The sequence below is a fragment of the Penaeus monodon genome, chromosome 15 (assembly GCF_015228065.2).
Source record: "Penaeus monodon isolate SGIC_2016 chromosome 15, NSTDA_Pmon_1, whole genome shotgun sequence".
NCBI classification, from domain to species: domain Eukaryota; kingdom Metazoa; phylum Arthropoda; class Malacostraca; order Decapoda; family Penaeidae; genus Penaeus; species Penaeus monodon.
This window is the reverse complement of record NC_051400.1, coordinates 26,400,423-26,401,192: the sequence shown is the minus strand read 5'-3', so window position 1 is coordinate 26,401,192 and position 770 is coordinate 26,400,423.

Here is a 770-nt window from a genome sequence, read left to right as displayed (position 1 = left end):
GATGACAGAAATTATCTGCACAAACCATTTGAGATATACTAGAATTTACGCATTTAATCCTATGCAATCAAAATACGTAATAACAACAAATAACAAGTGCTATTCTTTAGTATTTTGGGGGTTTAAGTAACTTATCTAATTGGCCTTATGGATGTGTGGCGAAGACGATACTCCGACGCAGTTGTCTTGTGTCCTTCGCAAAATAGAGGAAGAAGTACTTTGTGGATTAGTAGATGAGTGTTGTTAGAGGTTCGTGGAGTAAGTAGATCATGTAAGTAGTTCTTGGAGTAGATTATACGTGCACTAAGCAAAACATGGAAGTACTTGTTGTAAGACGTTCATGGAGTAAGTAGAACTTGTAAATAATTCCTGAAGTAGGTAGTTTGTGCAGTAGGCAAAGCATGGAGTTTGTAGTACGTGTTGTAGGTAATCCATGGATCCCTCTCCCGTATTTAAATGAATAATGATTTTTGTTTGATGATAAACTCCAACGCAACTGGCTTGCTATGAACAAAAAATCAGTACTGAAATTTGCCTCTCACCGAAGTGCCAAAGGAAAGAAAGAAAAAATAGTAAGTAAAATAACATGCGTGGTTCTTTGTCCTGATATGCAAAGAAAGTCTGAATTTGTTGGAGGTTATTATTCTTACGAGCGAAATTATGATCTGGAGAACCAATCACATTAAACAAAGCCCGTGACACTTTAAAAGAGGGCGGTGCAAAGGGAAGGGCACACCCCCTCCCTCCCAGGCGAGGCGTCTCCTGGAAAA